Below are 17,368 nucleotides of genomic sequence, written 5' to 3'. Positions count from 1 at the left end.
CACAGAGACTATATGTTACAACAATGGACCATTCAATTCTTACTGCAAAAGGATTGTAAAAGTAGCCGAAGATCTTTACCCAGGAGATTAGTATATCAAAAATAGTTGGTTTTCATATCAGAATGAGAACTCTGACTCTTGAACTATGAATACCAAGGCACAACATCACTTCTCATCCTGCTCTTATGTGATCATCTTTTGATGTCCTGATACCAACACAAAAGCTATGTCAAGAAGAAAAAATAGTAGTTTTAATCAATATGTAGCAATATCTCTTGCCTGAATGTATATAGAATCACATTTTTGGGGGTATGTATTTCTAACTGAGGTCAGTATCTGCTGGCACTAGGAAAACATGATGATATGCTAGCTCATATTATGCATGGACAGAAGTAGCCGTCAATACAGGATAGGTTATAGCCTAGAATTTTTAATTTTTGCAGTTTAGTATTGCCAAAAATACACTGTAAATAGAATATTTTTATTGTGCTCACAGGGCATACTCTAAGCTGTGCAAAGAATGATCTCTTTTTTCATCAGAAGGCTTAGCAGATTTTTTTTTTTTTTTGCTATGTCTTTCACTGCTGCCAGCACAGCAGAGCAAAAGGACATAACTGGAGGAGAAGATATATGCCAGAATGTCCCTGCCATGTGATGGCCCTCAGGAGTGTCACCTTTGCTGTGCAGCTACAAGTATAAACTAGAAGCCTATTGCTTCTTCCTAACTTGTGGATAAAAATCTTGGAAATCTCTTACTTTCGAGGACCCTACAGTGCCGCGACCCGCAGGGATAAGGGATAGGGTCGGGCACTGCAATAAGGGGTTCTCACACGGTGGAAGGTGAACAAAGCAATGCCAACGTTTATTAAGTGGGTAACAACTTATATAGGGTTGGAAAAGGGGAGGAACTTAAACTAGGGAGGAGCATGGGACTGACAACCAGGGAAGTAAGGGGATTGGGCAGCTGGGTCAGGAGAGGAGGGGTTCGGATATCTCCGGGGGGAAGGACCAATGGGAGCTACCTCTGCACTGCACCAAAACCTAACCAATGGCAGGCAGAGGAGCGGGAAAGCAGGGAAAAGGCGGGAAAACTCTGAGGGGATGAGGGAGACAATATGGAGGATATGATTTTTAAAAAACAACAACTGGGGTACATAACACAGTATAACTTCATAACAACAAACTGGGGAACAACTGGGGTATAACAGACATGTTTGGTGGGTGTCATTATTGGTATTAAAGGTCAAGTCCAGCACTTTAGAGTCCATTTAAGGGTTGTATATCTTCCTCCATGCTTCATAACGCTCCCACTCCTCCTTGTCTCCTCCAACACTACAGGCTGAGAAATGAGAAGGCATTTAAAAAAATAACATTTGAAAGTACTTTTGACCTCATGACATATGAGATAATCACACAACTTCCATGACCTTGACTGATGTTCTTAAAAGATTGAAAATGCCCAGATGTGGGATACATAGTTGTGTAAAAGAAAAGGTAATTTTCTGGAATGTTAGAAACACAATATTTTAGCTCATCAAGCTGTAAGTGTATGACACAGCAGAACTCGGGAACAGACAAGTAAATTGACAGAACTGACTTCTGCACAGCTTCTGGTGCTGGTTCAGATTGATAGCTGTGGCTGGAGTCAGCACAAAGGCTAGACACTGATTCCGATACTGATCAAAACAAATGCTGTTATGTGGCCTCATTCATGTGTCTTAAGGAGGCTGGAGGCTCCCTCCCTTAATTTCTTAGGTTGGTGAAAGATGCCATTGTAGATCCTCAATATTTTAGTTCTGAACCAGTGAAATATGCCAATGCAAGGCATGGTATGTACAAGGCCAAGTTCAAGGAGTTGGGCTGATAGTGGGGATGAGAGGAGGGAAGCATGTAGTGTGAATGAAAAGGCAGTGGCAGCTTGAGATGAACAACAGGGAGAAAAAGGGGTAAGATCAGAATACTTTATAGAGGTCTGGACAATCTAGACATCTGCAAGGATGCAAAAATTTGGCATGTTAACAATTGTCTGCTGTAATGTTTGTAATGATAGTAGTCTATGTTAGCTGTTGTGCAATGTGGCTATCATTTCAGGTTTCTGCAAAGGAGAATAGCACAACTGGTTCTGTAAAGAAGCTTCATTTAATTTTATAATTAAGCACTTTTTACAAAAGTGAAAATTACTGGCATCATATGTGGTTTGTTTAATGACAAATTAGATCTCAGAATGTAACATCTGGAGGGTTAGCTTTGGTTTTAATTTATTTTTTTAAATCACAGATTTGCATTAGGAATGGATGCATAAAATATGTATGTCTGTGAACTACTAAAAACAAAACGTTAAGAGTGAGGGATATGAGAGCTTTCTATTTCCAAGCATTTCAAATGAAGTACTTTAAAACTGGGATGTCATTTGCAAAATCTCTAGGTCTCCTGCTTCAGTGTTATGAAACTAGATTGTAGCAAAATAATTTTATGTAACAAAATCCTATGTCTCATCACTTGTATTCTTTTCAATTTTTTTCACATATCTTCTATGCATTGGGGGTTTTATTTATTTTCTGTGAATAAACAGTGAACAGCCATACATGTGTATCCTCAAAATCCAGTCGCTTTACCACTGTAAATTGGCATAGTAGCACTGAAGATAATGACGCTGAGCAGGGCTGCAACAGCTGAGGTTAGATAGCCTTTTTTCTGCAGGAGAAATGTAAGTGTGGGGCAGAGACTTCATCTTGATGACAGGGTGGCATAAGATTTGGGAGGTGAGCCAGAAGACTGCTACTGTAAAACTCATCCTGTGCAATGCATTACGTTCCCCCCATATGCCCCTCCTCCTTTCCTTCTGCAGTTGAAGAAGGAGCTCTGTCCACAGCCTGATTACAACCGGGAAAAGAGATCTCTTTAAAGATTTAACCTCTTTTGTTTTCTGTGTGTTGGCTTCTGTTCGTTTAGATAAATAAATAAAAGCTCTCATTATTGTTGTGTAATCAGCCTGCAATCAAAAACACAAAGGGAAAATACTGACTGGCACTTGAACTACATTACTACTTTGTTCTCTTACAAGGCAGTATGGCAGTCTCTGCTCTGATATTAAATAAAGAAAGATATTGAATCTTTATCTAAAAGCTGTGCAAGAACTAGCTGGGCACTATTTCTGTGCTTTGGGCACCTGAATAGTGAAAAACCTATTGATAGCAAAATAGATCACAGAGGTTTAAAAGATTGAAAGACAGGCCAAGTGGTTGCTAAGCTTTAGATTTACAGCTCTCTTTGAAGACCTGACTGAAATCATAATGATAAAGGATTTTTGCTTAGCATGCCTGCTACGGTTTTGTGAAAAATCACGTATTTTGGACTGTGTCCATACCTATGTGCTGAACTTCTGGCAGCATATTCCTGGGGCTGGTTTCTTTTCAGGGTACTTTTATATGAGCTCTGAATCTACATGTCCAGACTTATCTCATGGCTACATCCTGCACCCAAATCCTGGAACTCAGTACATGTCCCAGATCTGATAATGTAGTCACATTCTGAAGAGACTTGCCAACAGTGGAGTTATTTTTTTTGCAGAGTACAGTAACAAAGGATGATGCCTGCTCTGCTTTCAAATGGTGAAATCAAGAAGCCCCAGTGGTTTCAATTCAGTTTCATTTAAAAATAATATCCTTGAATTTGAAACCTGCACAAGTGAAATTGAAATAAAGGTTTAAATCAGAACCATCAAAGTTGATTGTCACCCAATATGTTAGAACTTAAAGGTAAAGTAGTTTGACAAGGTAGTAGGAGTTTGGTTTTTTCCTAATTGGTTCATTTCCTTCTTTCTTTTAAAGTGTATGGCACTCCTTGGCTGCCTTTTCTGCTGCATGAGTGCACAATGCTGCTTGTGATTTGGTACAGACCATCTGAACAGAAGATCTAGTTAAGATCAACAAGATTAGAACTTATTTAGAAAATATTATATGAAGACCAGCCAAGTAAGGCAAATAGACAAAAATAATGTGAATAAAACCCCCTGAACTTAATTTGAAATGACCTTTCAAGCAAGATAAAAGAAGAAATTAATTAGCCTAAACTTCAGGTGGAACTGCAAAGGATATACTTGCATAAAACTCCATATGAGGGCTGAGATGTTTTCCAGAGGCATCCTTTCTATCCTTTCTATCTCTTGAATTTGTAGCCATGTCAGCTGTAATGCTACACTGGTCTCCTGTCACAGGCTTTCTTTATAATAGAGTCACCTTATAAAGAGGATTCTGAGTTGAATTGTCCAAAGTGAGGTTTCCTTATTCTTGGCAAGTTTTCTGCAGCAGGTGTTAGAGAAATTACAATGCAACAGAATTACAGGTGTTTTGCTGTTCTGCCCAAATTTGATATTGGCTTTTTAGAACCCAGTCCTCAAAGACTCAATGAATAAGTGTTTTTTAAAATCAGTAGAGTTTTTCTTTGGCTCTTAAAGCTAATGTATGTCTGTTTTAATGTGTATGAGCCAGCTTATAGCTCTCTTGCCTCCAGTCTTTTCTAGCTAACATTAGGCCACCAGCAAGAGGAGTGGGTATGAGAAGATTACTCTTGAGATCCCTACAGTTATAAATTCAATCCCATTTGATAAAAAGAGAAGATATTACAGGTCTGAGGGACATGGATCTTAGCCCATTTTTCCTCAAGCATATACTCTAACATAGATGAATTAGGGCTGGACATTTTGGAGTCCCATAGCTACCACATTTCTACTGGCATTTCTCTTCCGAACTAATAGCTTGAAGAAGGAGAAAAAAAAAAGGGTAAAAAAAAGAGGAGTTAAGGAGAAATGCCTGATTGTCTGTCAGTGACTTGTCCTTCAGAATGAAATTATCCCATTAGGACATGAGCAAGGAAGAAATAAGATTTCAAGTATTGTGAAGATATTAATTTGTTTAAGCACCTAATGTAACTCAGTGCAGACAAAATAAGTTTTCCACTGAATACAAAGGAAGGAAGAGTGAGTTTAGGATTATAAGAAGATAAAAAAGGTTGTACTTGGTTGGAGCAAAGAACCATTCAACTCAGTGTGCTGTTTCCAGCAGCTGCCATATGTGAACACTTAGGGAAGAGTACAAACAAGGTAAAAGTAGGGTTCTTCCTCTGATCGCTTTCCCTGCCTTAGGACTGAGCTAGATGCATTTAGCAAATCTAAAAAGATTTCTTTTCCATTAGGTTTTTCAGTCTTCCCTAGAGTCCATGTAAAATTTAGAATCTACTATGTCCTCTGGCAAAGAGTCCAACAAGGCAATTATTCCTTATTTTAAGTGCCACCTTTTAGCATTTCTTTTCAGCCTGGCACCTGTCATCTCTCTTCTAATCTGAAAAGTCCTTGTTTACTTAGTCATTCTATGCTTGAAAGCATACCACTCCTGTAATCATCTTCCCTTCTCTGATTTTTTGTTATTGTCTTTGCTAGGGTGACAAGAGCTGTTCATAGTGTTGAAGATGGGGGCAAACACAGATAGTAACTTATGAGTCAAATTTGGTTGTCTAATCATATTTTAAAGATACTTGCCTTTTTCTGCAACTGTAACCAGTTCTGTTTTGTACTCTGATTCTCCAAGAGAGATTTTGAAGTTTGCACTTGAAGCACAGAAGTATTATAAATAAATTACAACCATATTAACTGAGTATTTACAAGTCATAGCAAAAAACTTCAGACACTGCTCTACAAAGCAAAGCCTCTGTTTACAAAGAACAGTGTCCAAAGAAACATTTCAATCAAATTTAGGCATCATCAAGTTTATTTTTTTCTTAGAATCAAAACTTGCTACTAGTTTTCAACTTCATCACAGATAATAGATGAATTTTCAGGACAAAATAGGGAATGAGTAAGTAATAAGCCTATAAAAATGCTGACAGAGCAGCAGCAACCTCTCTGTTCTGACCATTAGTGCAACCTGGGCTTCAAAGTCAGATGTATACTTCTGAAATTTTTACCCAGTTTGTTAAGCTGCACGAGATGTTGCTTGTTACGTCAGGAAGTAGAATCGTCCCTGAATTTTGCATGGCACTGCACAGAGAAAACATACAAAAAAGAGTACAGGAACATCTAATTAACTCTTTAAATATTCAAGAGCTCTTACCTTGCTTCAGGAAAATAAGAAATGTGTTATACTGCAAAGATTTGCAAACCCTGTCTGTGTTTATCTCTTTATCGAAAAGTTACAAGTATATAGGTGATAGATGGATAAAATATACTCGATGCTTATATACCTTGTCTATGCAAAAATGTCTTTATCTGAATATGCTTTGAGAAGGAACATCTTCTGCTTAGAATGTAGTGATGGAATTCTTATCCTGTGTGATCATCTGGTGTAATCTTCCTATATCAAAAAGAAAAGAAATAGGTCTAGTTTCTGAACACACAACTGTATGTCTGTCAATAGGAAGGAGGAGATTATACAAAATAGAGGATATGCTCTCTAAAAATTGCTTTGTCACTAGGTGGACTTTGGTGGAAACCTGACAAGATTCACTTTTTAGAGTTACCTAAGTACAGCTTTTCTCAGTTGTTTGGCTTAGAGGTTTAAGTCTTATTTCCAAAGGAAGTGGTTCAATGGATGCACTTCATTCTGTTAAATAATTATATTACACATCTAGTCCACATTCCCTGGATGTGTACAGACTAGTCACATGTACTCTTTGTGTGTGTAACGGGGAGGGGGTTACTGAATCAGGGGAAAACAGGTTCAAGGGATTCTGGAACATGAAAAAACCAAACACCGTTGCTAGTTGGCAAAATAGCTATTTATTATGAAAAGGTGGCAAACAGGGGAAAAAGGAATAAAAAAAAAAAGGAGAAAACAGGCACCTGAGGGGAAAAGGATTAGGGCGAAGGAAAAAGTGCACAAAAGACCCTAGAAAGAAGGCTCAACCCCCATACTCACCCAGGTGTCACCTGTAAGCAAGTCTTACCCATCCTAACCAGTAATGAAGTCTCTCTGCAGCAGCTGCGTGTTCCAGAGGGGTGACAGGCTCCCACTTCAAGCAGGCGTCCCCGCTAAAAGCAACTTGGTCCATTGTGAAGAGCTGACGCCCTCTGGAAAACGTGTCTGCCTTTATAAAGTTTATTGAGAGCACCTGCCCTGGGGAGGTGTGGCCAGTACCGCCCCGTCAGGAACTCTCAATCCCACCCCCTTGGTTATGTAAGTGCACCCCTCCTGCACATGCGTGAGCACTTTGGAAATCCCCTTACGCAGGTGCAGTGAGTTGAAGGGGGTCTTTCCCAGTTGAGGCTGGGGGATGCCTTCATCATGGAGTCTTCACTTTGTCCTCCAAATGCCCTTGACGAGCCATTGACCAATCACAATAGACCAATTAAAACAGTTTACACAGAAATTCTCCCTCCAAGGCCAAGTTCACTGCTTTATCAGAAGACTTGACAGGAGGAACCATAAACTTCTGCAGGTGGCTAGGGCCAAACACAGACCAAAAAAATAACATCCCGACTTCGTCCCAATACAGTGTGTTATAAGAGAATTATGGTAAGGAGGAGGATCCAGAAATCTCTGACCCATATAATGCTATGAAAGACACATCCTTGAGTAATCTGAGTTATGGCATTGACTTGAAGTTTTTGGCCCTCTGATATATAGCTTGCCAGGCATCACAAAATGAGACTCTGGTTTTTCTTCGCATAAAACTCCTGTATCCCAAACAAATTAAACACTCTAGAGCACAAGAAGAATACACAGTTGCCAAATTTATAAATCATCTGGGTGATTACAGCACTCTCTATATATTTGACAACCTTCAGCCTTCAATGAAGATACTGAATTCAAAAAAGCCATAGGATCCATCTGTGAGATGGCTATCAAAATGGTGTAGTGGCTAGGGTCATGCTCTGACTGATAGTCACATAACCATTCTCACCCCATCTGAGTTGTTAACATAGCAAACACTCACATTGCATTTACTCTTGCTGTACCAATGGTTTTGACCACAGTGACAAATCACATCTGCTGCTTAACTGCATGTGTGAAAATATAGCCGAGTTCCTGCTCAACGGGGAATGATAAGACTGTTTCAAGTCTCTACACATCATTTTTCGGATTGCAGTCAGTGATAACTGACTAACATCTTCAATGTAAGGAACAAAGCAGCAAGGAACTTACTGATTATAGAAGACAGAGCTTCTTGGCTGCTGTCAAGAGGATTTGGGAAGCCTTCAGTCAGGGCTGAGGGGAAATACTGAAAAAGCCAGAAGCAAATATGGGATTGGAAGAAACAGAAGAGCTATGAAAGGGTATTACTCGGGTAGCATTCTCTTGGCAAACTCTGTAAGTGTGAGTCTGCTTTGTGTCTGACACTGGACAGCTTTTCCCCCCGCTCAAGTTGAGAGCTAAAGATGCCAGATTTCTACTATGCAATTGCAATGAAGATGTATGCATATATCAGAAAAGGGTATATCACTCTCTATATGGACTTTCCAGCATGAAAGTCCAGGATAAGATTCACTACTATAAATATCTCTTCCAAAATATATTAGAAAGTATATTTTCAGAGTGCAAAACAGCAATAAACCAGCCATCTGCCAAGGTGCAGTGAATTTCCCCTATGATTTAGAAAGAGTGGGAATGCGTGGTTTTGTCTGGTTTGTATATTAAAAGAACAGCTTATGTCTCCAGAGGTGATTAAAGCACTGGAATTTATTTTGAAGTAATGAACTTGAAAGAAAAGGATGGAGAGAAGGAATTATCTCACAGATGAAGGTCTTAAAGAAGGAGGTGAGGATGCTGAGAGTTGAAAAAAAAGTAAGACTGGCAGTGAAGGCAAAGGCAGCCTTCTGTACAACCTTTCCTTCATAAGCAGTGTGGCGTCTTCTCAGAGTGATGTATTCTCCTCTCTATTTTATAGAGTTCCCTCCACCCTCCAGTGCCCTCTTGCCTCCCCTGATGTGCTCTGTAGCAATTTATTGTGCCAGAAAGAAAACTGTAGAACAGCAGGGAGAAAGTGTTAGGTGCATCGTGGGATCCAGTGTCATCCACACTGAAATAAGTGTAAAGAGGAGTTGGGTTCTTCTAGAATATCTTATGGATTGTGCTCCCTGTACTTCCTGGCATCCTATTTATAAAGGTGCTTGTTTTTTACCCCAGGATATTCTTGTTATACCTTAATTACAAGCTTTTTAAAATGGAGGCTAAGTTAATCATCCAATTTTCATTGGCAATGCTAGATGCTACTATAAAAATTTGAGGTGACTTACAAATGTTCAATTACAGTAATTTGTCTAGGGAGCTGAAATGCAACACTAGGAAAAAAAGTGTATTTTTTTTCTTTATGCTAATGTTTGTGAAATATTAATAATAACCTTACTGTTGAGAGCTACTTTCTTCAGTCTCCTATATTGCCTTATGCTTCATCTTGTGATTGTCCTTATTTTATTCATTTTAGAAACATAAAACTCGTAAGAAGTTCCATGCATTATTTTTGGTTCTGAAAAGGTTGCCATCCTAAATTTGCTACAAAAAAAAAAAAAAAAAAAGAAATAGAATATCTTGCTCAGAGCCAAATTACTATTTTTTTTTAACTTATCAAGTATCAAAGTAGGATAGAAGTTAATATTTCCTTGCTTAAAAGAAGCTACTGATTTTTAGCATAGATCATTTGTCATAGTATTCAAGCAAGCCCTATTTATATGGTGATTTCAGAGTGCTGATTTGAACAAGAAATAGTTCACTATTCCTTCATGAACTGATGGGTGGGCAGAAACAAGCTTTAAAAAAATTTAAAAGCAGAAATAAGTGCTCTTGTAAAATGTATTCAAGCATACTTTATATGCATGATAACTTGCTAACTTACTAATATTACAGAGACAGAGTTAAATTTTAGAGTTGCTGTTAAAAACCTTCTGGAAAATATGTTCCTGAGTAATGAAAGAAAACACTGATTATTTAGGTAGCATTCTTCATTTCTGAACTGAAGCTCTTTAAGGAAAGTCTGTCTTAGAGCACACATTATGTACAGAGAATCACCCCACTAGTGTGATTTGAATAACTAAATCAATGTTTTTCACCTGGCAGTACTTTTTGACCTAAATGGACCTCTTCTCCCATTTACAAGCACAAAAGAGACTGAATAGTCACTACCCTGTGATAATATATTTGTGTGAAAGGTATCAATTTCTGGTGTTGGAGGGTCATGCCTCCCTGACTGGACCCAAAGACCTAGTATTAAAAGGTTTTGATCTTCTTTCTTCCTAGGAACTGAGTTTAGCTAGTGGAGGAGTTTAGATCTGTATGTGCAACATCAGGGTGACTTGAGTAGGAAGTGAAAAACACTGCTCGGAAAGATTTTGTGTATATTCTTAATGGGGAAAATAAGTGTTTGCTTATCTGCTGTGTTTAATTGAGTTGGGATTATAATTGTTCGAGTTTTCATTCCTGACTGCTTTTGTAATGGGAACAGTGTTTGCAATGTGTTTAGTCTTCCTAGGCTTTGTTGGGTGCATTAGCCTAGCTTTATGAAGGATTTACATTTTATATTTGCTCATCATATTATTTCCATAAGAAACAAAAAGGTCCCCAAATAAGCCCATCATACAAGACTATGAATAGTTAAAAGGAAAGAATATATGTAGAATGTAAGGATAAGTGTAGCAAGGTTGGCAAGGGAAGTCAGAAAAGTATTTATACTCTCAGAGGGTAACTAATGGTTTAATAGTAGATGGCATGCAGAAAAAACTGATATAGAAGTTTATGGGATGCTTTTATTCCCCAGTGGAAAATGCAGAAGAAAAAAAAATAAAATAAAAGAGACCAAAAGTATGTAAAGAGCTTTAAGGCAGCAAATATGGGTCAGGGAAAATAGTAACTGTTCAGTTTAAACCACTGTTTTAATGGACCTAAAGGATTTCACTTGACTTGTGCCCTTCCAGCACAAGCCAAGTTTTTTTGTACAGGCTTTCTATTTTAGATAATAAACATATGTTGGACAAGTAAGTACCTCAGGTATTTAGACATAAAAGTCAATTTTATGGTGAAAAATGTAGTGGCTTATATATAGTAGTAGTGGTTGTTATCGATGGATGAAAATAAATGGATTAGTTTCAAAAATCATGGTGAATAGTGTTATGGAAATATACTGGAAATCATGAACTGAGGGATCTACAAGTAGAACAAAATGAAATCTGACTTTTTAATTATTTAGCTGTATTTATCTTTTTTGTATCTCCTTTCCTGTTTTTCTATACAAACACATGTACATCCAGTAATAAAGACAGAGAGGGAGTTCAGAGTTTAACAAAAATGCCCTCTGGTCATAAACTAACCTGTAGCATTGAGAAAATAGGGGGAAATGTTACTCGATTAAAAATTATTATTAATAATAATTAATAAATAGTTAATAATTAATACACAGTGCTGTATCTTCTGCTGAAACAGTTATTGGCTGTAATTGGTTACTGCAGTAGGTGGGCAGAACACTTCCAGGTTCCATATTGTTTGTCATAGTGGTTTGAGGGGATTTTTTATATTTTTTAACATATTTGGTATTTAATGTTTTTTTTCTCATGTTTGTGGATTTTTTCAAGGAGTCTGAAAAAAAAAAATTATCTGGGCCAAATATTTACTCCAAGCATATCTTATTATGCTTCTTCAGCACAGAAAGGAGAGAAAGAATACTATCTTTGATACATTTTGACCTGAAGCTTAGGAAATTCATCTGAAAAATGTAGTATAACCTGGATGTAATATTTGGGATTTCACAAAGTGTCTATAATGAAACAATGTTAAATGTTCTTTTAATAAATCAGAAAGTAGGAAATAAGTAGAACATTTGGGGGCTAGAACCAGACTTTGACGGCAGAGTAATTAATTTTTTAAAAATTGGTCAAAATACATATTTGAATTAACCAAATTTCAGAGAAATTGTATTTTGAATGTGTCAAGTTGTTTCATTCAGCTTCTCCCCTTTATTTCTCCTTTCATCTCAAAAACCACCATGAAAAAATAATTATGTTATATGAAAAGAGTTAAAAGTTAATTAGAGTGACTTTCTTAGTAAAATAAATAAACAAAACTGCATCTAAGTCAGTTTCTAGGGACAGATTAACTGCAGGATTCATTGGAGTTACATCACAGTGAAGGAAGTTCTTATTACCTTAAACAAATTATTATGTCCAACTAGGTATTAGTGATATAGTGGTGTAAAGTAAATAATCTTATAATCTTAAATTTGAGGGAAAAACAATATATTGCCATGGTTTAAAATTTTTCTTATTCAAGTTCATTAAGCAAATGTGGTGGAAAAGTAGAAGTGTATTGCGGCTTTTAGTGAGCACTGAAATTAAAAGCTTTAAAAGCTTCAAAAGCTTCAAAATATATCTGTAAGTTAACTAACTAAAAAACCCCAAACCCTTGTTTTCTTATTTTCATCATTTTTTAATGACCATATGATTATATAAAATAATTTTTGGAAAGGAAATTTATTTTTATATATGCTTCCTTCTTTTTGGTGTTAGTCATGAAGACTATTTTAAAACATATGGTAACCATTGTGCATGATGAAGATGAGATCCTTTACCTCTATTTTGTGAGTATGAGGTTACAAAATGTTTTGAGGAAATTCTATCCTCTCCTATTCTTTCTCTGTACCAGTAAATCCCATGTACCACTTCCACAAATATATATATCTCCTCAGATCCCGATGTTTTTATGACCTTTGGAGCCAACAGTGTTACACAGGCTACCATCAACTGTAAAGGTAAAATGATACTGTAGGAATGGAATTTACCCATTTTTTCTGCCTAAAGTCAAATTGAGTAAATCTTATATGTTACCACCAACTTATTTTGAACCTATGTAAACTTTCAAAGAACTATTATTTATAAACTATTTTCTTATTTTGCTGCTTTTTGTGATGGATCAGGGTGTACGAACATTGAGGATGTATAGAAAATTGGACTACTTACTAGCCTGGGAGCAATTCATGTTAGTTACTGTCTACTTCATCTCCTCTTATTGTTTGGTATGGAAATTAACTCTCCTGTACCTATGGTGCCATGGAAAAATAATCTACTTTTTAATAGCTTGTAGATCAAATAGCTCAACTCTGGAAATGGGTTCCAATAAAAGCTCCATTTTGTTATGCTGGACAGCAAACACATACTATAGAAGCCATCTTCATTATTCATTGCTATTTTCCTAACTTAGAATTTCCTTCAAGTAGTGTTAACATTTGATGATGTAAAATGAAGGTAAATAAGCTGTACAGTGTATGTGATTTATAAAATGAATTGGCCTCTTGGGAATAGAAGAGCTACGACTTTAATGGTAGCAATTATGTTTTTATGGTCCAAGACAGAAATAAAATGTTGAAATGGGAAATTAATGCAAAAGCTTAGTTGGAAAATTATCAAAAGCTTAGAATCTGAGTATGTAAAAATCATTGTAATATATCAAATTATTTGTTTATGAATGATCAGTTACATAGGAGCTGAGAGTTATAAATAATGTTATAGTATCCCATTTTCCTAGCATCAAATACTGACTAAAAATCTTTTATATTACAAGTATACATTATGTGGATTCTACTTTCTTTTCACTCAGGTTCCATTTTCCTCATTGCTTAAGGTAATAATTGAACAAAGAGCCATTCATGAATCAAAGATTCCTTCAATTTCTAGTTTAATGATCAATAGATAATGATTGACCATATGGATATGAAGATATATTTGTTTGATACTGTAAGCTTCAGAGTAATTTATGATGCTATATTAGATGTGATATTTTTGTTGTCAGTCTGCAGAAGTCATCAAAGCAAGAAAACAGAAATCATCAGTGGAATGAGATGAGAGTGGGTTTGTAAAAGAAACTCCTTAAGGAACATCTCCAAATCCATGCTTTGGTAATGATGAAAATTTATATAAGTCTCTGCTGGTCACTGCTGACTACTGCTATCTTGGGTTTTTTTTCAGTTTATTATGCTGTTGTTCATTTGAATTACGTGGAGTCCATGATGGTCAGCAGCAGTTAGCAATACTGTATACAGGGATGTAGTATGCTTCATAACCTTTATTAATAAAGGATGCCATAAAATTCAAAATTGTATTAAAATTCCCAGTGAAATCACTACCCATAGGAATTAAATTCATCCTCTTTTAGTTTATTTAATCTGATTAAACAGTTTGTGCTCTGGTATCTGCTCTAGTATATTTCCATGTGCAGTGTGCACATGTGCCAATATGCAGGATAGAAAACTTATTTTTAAGCAATTTTAAGCTTCCAGTTGTTGAGAAGCAAATCTTTGTTTTTAATAAGTGCATAACAGGTGCCATTTGCTTGTGCATATCTGACTTTATATTTTTGTTGGAAAGACTCTAGTCTGTATCAGAATGGCCAGAAAATTATTACTTTTTGTGGCAGACAGCTCCCATCCCAACTCACGGTACTCAGTTTTTCATGAGCACATTAAATCAAATAATCAAATAAAAGATCTCTCATCCTACTTAAAATATTTAGAAGTATGAATGATAGGACTAAAAGATGTTGTGACTTCCCAAGGTCTGGCAGAATGTTTGTGTCAGAGTGAGAAACTGAAGACAGACATATCAATAGCTCCTTACGCTTCAGCATTGTGATAGCATATGAATAACAAAGAAATATTTTTCAGAGAAGGCAAATTTCTGCAAAATTTTAGGGCCATAAAAAATGCAAAGAGATTTTAGGCTTTTTGGACATTACGGGGCAAAAGATTAGCACTTTCAGAGAGGATCCACTTCAGTCAACAAAATGAGGAGGGAGCTGCCAGAAGCCAATGCTTACTTATTGCCCATTTAGACATGCATTAGGTGATGGGAAGTGTTGAGATGAGGAACTGGTTTTAAAAATCAAATCTCAGAGCTTCACAGGCATTCCCTTGAAATCGTTGACCTGAGGTACTGTCTTGTTAATAGATACCTATTTAGAGCATCTGAAAAACAGATTTTAGGTGGTTGGTTTGTTTTTTTTGTTCAGTGGCTGCAGTCTCTAATTCACACTTTCAGACTGAGGGTGATTCTGTTCACAGCACGCAGGTTGCTAAATTCTGCTTAAATCCCTTCAGACACATAAACTGGGATTGGGGTCAGGGAAATTTAGTATTTAACTTTAATGCTTGAAATGCCCCCTCTCCCTTCTTAAAGTAAAGAGTAAGTCAAAGTCCCATATGTCTGTCTTTAGTCATTTTTCTATCTGTTGTGAGGTCCTGAGGAAAAAAATCACTGATTGCTACAGAGTTTTCTACCAGTAGGGAGGATATGAGTAGTTTAGAGAGTCTGTGTAAGTGATTTATCTTTAATTTTGTGAGCTGACAATTCTATTTATTTGAAAGAATAAAGAAACATGGTGTTAACTTTGCAGTAAAATGGGAACTGCTGCTGAAAATTGCCAGTTGAGCAGTGGTTGGCCCAGTAATTCAGAAGGAAGTTGTTCTGAGTTTTCTAACAGCCAGGTTAGTATTTTGTGGGAAATTTTCATTCTATATAAATTCTTATTTTGCATACAGTTTGCAAAAATTGAGAGCTGTAAACAGATACGGTAGAGTACATGATTACTAGGTAGAAAATAGTAAAAACCCCCCAAACATCGATATATTCAGCATTACATGTTTAATAGGGAACTGTTACTATTGATTTTTTTTTTTTAATTCACTATCTCTTAAAATAGTTTACATTTTTATCATGCTTTTTTTGTCAATATGTTTTGGCAAACTGCTTCTGATCTATGTAATAGAATCTCAGTGCTAACGCAGATCAAAGTGTATCAGATATTTCACAGCACACAGCTTAATGAAATGTGACTTACATAATTTTTAGCAATTTAAGCATTCAGCAAAGTGCCATCAGGGGGTGCTTGTGGCAGACATGCAAGTGGAACATTGAACACACCTGACTGAGCTCTCTGAAAGGAGGGCTGGGTCCACCCTCCCTCATGGTGTATGAAGGGCTGGCTCACGCAGCCACATGTACACCAGGCCACTGAGGTGGAAAAAAAAAATCTGATTTTGAGATGTATGGTCTTTTAAGATTTTTGTCTTCTAACTAAAAGCTAAGCGACAGAAATTCAATACATTTCATGGGACCACCTCTGCCACCATCTCTCGTTCAGAGTAGCGTCCAATGTCATCATATTTGCTGATTGTCTTCTGTGGCTTTAAGAGGAAAGCTTGAGAGCAGATTTTTTTTTTTGTTCTTTTGTTTAACCATGAGGCAAAATCTTCAGTACCAATTTTTTATCTCAGTGGAAGTTATGTTGGCCTTGTACTAATGCTGTGTGCCAACCCTCCCTCAGAACAGCGGTGGAGGACTTAGTCTATTATTTAAGGGATCAGAGAAGATGTGTTTCTTCTTGTCTTGCTTTATTTTGTCTTTGGTGATTTTATTTTGCTGTGAACTTGTTACAGCAGTTCAGGAGCCCTTGAGAAATTATACTACCCTTCACTTCAAATCACTCCTTAACCACTGAAGAAGTTATCCTCGTTGTGACTGGGTGGGTTTACTTTATCATGTGAGCTGACTGTTAATCGACAGGCTATTCATTTCTATTGGCTTCACAACAAGCTTAATCAGTTCATTATTGAGCTTAACTAAAGGGTCCTCTTCCACTCTGAAAGAAAAATACTTCTGAAGCAAGCAGATGGGCACTTGACTGCCTTTGCTTTCAAAGGGTACTGTGTGCTGCACTTTAGATGGATGGCTGGCAGCAATTTCAGGCTCTTCCCTTCCTTAGATCTTATACTGCTACAATTCACATTCATGGCTGACCAGACTTTACATGTTCATTAAATAAAGGAAGAGACATGTACATGCAGACACAGAATCTTAAAAAAAAAAAAAATAAATAAAGGAAGTTCTTACAGCAGTTTAACTTTTAATGCTATTGAGCAAATGAAGACTGAAAGTAAAACATTTATTGGACAAAAAAATGTAAGGGTAAATTGAATATTTTTGTCAGTTGTCCTCTGCTTTCTAGGTCGGCACCTCATACAGAAGATTAATTCGCTATGACAAGTAAATGCATTTTGCTGTCTAATTGAAATAGCATGATAACAGCCATATTGCTACAATAAACTTACTTTGAAGATTGAACTAGATATATTTGTATCACTTCAATATTATACCTCCAAGTTGTTCCTCATCCAAGCAAATTTCACTATTTTTCCTCATTCATTAAAAAGAAAAAAAGCACCACAAAACAACTGTATTAATCCCTTCACACAAACACACATCGCCTTACAGGAAAAATCAAAACAACAAAATATTATTGTTATTTTATATAAAATATATGCAGGTCAAGAGACCGGTAATCACCACCTGTAGATTCAAGTCCAGAATTCTTAACATTGTTGCTCTGGTGTTTGGTGCACT

The sequence above is a fragment of the Pseudopipra pipra genome, chromosome 1 (assembly GCF_036250125.1).
Source record: "Pseudopipra pipra isolate bDixPip1 chromosome 1, bDixPip1.hap1, whole genome shotgun sequence".
Classification (NCBI taxonomy): domain Eukaryota; kingdom Metazoa; phylum Chordata; class Aves; order Passeriformes; family Pipridae; genus Pseudopipra; species Pseudopipra pipra.
The sequence above is the reverse complement of the archived record's forward strand: the minus strand, read 5'-3'. Positions refer to the sequence as shown.